Consider the following 2,607-nt stretch of genomic DNA (forward strand, 5'->3'; position numbering starts at 1 on the left):
ATGCTACATGTATTTTTTGAAGCTACTATTTTTTTATCTAGTTGTTATTACTCGACTATTAATCATGCTACTTTTCAAGTTTTTTATATTCAAACCTTTTAATACTTATCACATGGATGATTATTTTTTCACAAAATGATTTGCTTAATGGAAAATAAATTTAATAAGTAGTTTAGATCCGTTCCTATTATTTTTGGTTTTGGCATTCTCATTGATCCATGCTTGAAGGATCTTGGTCTTAAAAATTTATTGAATTCTTTACATAAATAATCAAAACATAATAAAATATTATTTTCAAAGATATTTAAAAAGTATAATGCTAGATATTGTGAAAGATCTCAAACTCCAACTCCCACAAGCTCTAGTTCGAGTAAAAGTGTGGTTTTTGATAGGGGAATAAATAGATATCTAAGTTGCAAGTGTATAACTATCAAGTTATAGTATAAAAGATTGTTATAAGAATTAATCAAAATTGGTTCTTAAGTTGTGTGTGTGACAATTTATGAGTGATGAAAGAATGTGATTGTTAAGAGATAAAGAGAGTGAATTTGACTCTGTGTAAATAAAAACAAAACTAGATTAAAAATGGAGAAAGAAAGATGAAAAAAATAAAGGAAAACTAAACCAAGAAGCAAATAAGAGAAAAAGTAAGAATAAAGAGGTAAATCAAAAAAGCAAAAGATGGAGGATTCAATTAGAGATATGAGAAATCTAGAATTAAAGTTACTAGTTAATTTCACATAGAAATTATGAACTATTCTCTTTTATCACATTTTACTTAAGATTTATTATGTATAGACTATCAAACTACTTACGAAAAGCATAACCTATCAAATTATCATCCAAGTAAAATTAACATTCATGAAAAAAATAATAACTAGATATTAATTCTAGAATTCATAGGCATAACCTATCAAACCACTCAATATAAGTGTCAATTATTAAATTCTTCTTTTACCAATTAGTTTTCTAGTTGATTATCCTAAACATGATCATTTTAAGCACAAGAGAATAATTCACAACTTGTAAAAGAAATCAAACTATTTTCATATAATTCTAGAATTCCGACAAGAATTAGTTTCACACCTTAGAAAATAAAGAAATAAAATCTATACTAGAGAGAATAAAAGGAAGAGAATAAAAATAAAAACTAATTCTCAAGAGGGCTCTAGCCTCTTGAAGAATAAAAGGAAAAGAATGAATTAAAACTAATTACAAAGAGGGTTCTAGCCTTTTGAAAATAATGCAAGAAAATAAAATCTAAACTATGCAAGAAAATAAATCTATACTAAAAAAATAAAGACATGAACATAAATCTACTCTACAAGGCATCAAAATAAATCTAAAATAAGAAGATTCTAGCACCTTGAATATTTAAAACAAGAAAAGAAAATATTATAAGAAAGTAAAAGATAAAAGAAAAAAATTATGTTGCTAGAGGGTTCTAGCCTCTTGAAAGTAAACCTTCATCTTCATCTTCATCTTCATCATCAAACAAAGAGAAAAAAATATGAAGAGGTAAAAAAATATTTTATTAATTGTAACAAATTTATAATTTTAAAAGGTCTTCTCAATTAAGAGTAACAATCTTCTCCAAATAGAGTTAATACAAAATTTCTTACACTCAAACCCCTCACCCTTTACCTCTATTTATAGCCTACAACAAGTAATAAGAAGCATTGGATTTTACTTGGGCTCCAAGGATTAAATCTTAGTCATAAAATAAGTTTATTAGAATAATTAGTCGGTCAATCGATTGACCAATTGGTTAACCAACTGATTAGAATTCCAAATTTCTAAATACATAGTTAGCTCTATCTCGTCAAGATAGGTAATTTTTATATATTATATATTAAATTCTGCTTTTTGGATTGAGAGATATCATCATTTCTTTGTGACGGATCATCTTGGACAAGATTTTAACTTGATTTCGTTTCATATTGAATCCTTGGTTCTTCGGCTTCTGTAGATTGCTTGGCTTGATCTCGTGCTTCAATAAAAGGTTAAAAAAGAGGAAATTTGAGTTTTTTTAGCTTTAATTCATTAATTCTTCATTAACTTGTAAATTAAGAAAAACATGTTTATTAGTGACATTTTAATTTAAACAAAATAGATATTAAGAGTATAAAAATGTAATAAAAATATGATTATCAAATACCGCCACGCCTAAACTTTTGCTAGTCCTCTAGCCAAGAGTGAAATTAAAAGGGAAAAAAGAAAAATCTTAACTCACTTTCGCAGGAATCACGGTTGTATTTAGCACGTACAACAACCTTTAAACCCCTAAGTTACTATTGAGAACAAGTTGTAGTCTCGCAAGAGTTTTCTAAGAATATACCCATAAAATTCAATTTAACTTGCTAATTTAAAAAAGTTAGTGAATAATTAAATTATTGATGCCCTTAAACAAACTAATTATAGCTAGTTTTTATGCACAACTCCAAGTAAATTACTTAGAAAATCTTTTTATTATAGTTATACTAAACCAAGTCTAACTTATAAATTCAATTAAAAGTTTTGAAAGGAAAATTCTAACTTTCTGTTTCAAATAATATTTTAAGTTTCTTGATCAAAATATTTTTCAAGTGGATATATAGATATATGTGT

This window comes from Asparagus officinalis, chromosome 1 (assembly GCF_001876935.1).
Source record: "Asparagus officinalis chromosome 1, Aspof.V1, whole genome shotgun sequence".
Classification (NCBI taxonomy): Eukaryota; Viridiplantae; Streptophyta; class Magnoliopsida; order Asparagales; family Asparagaceae; genus Asparagus; species Asparagus officinalis.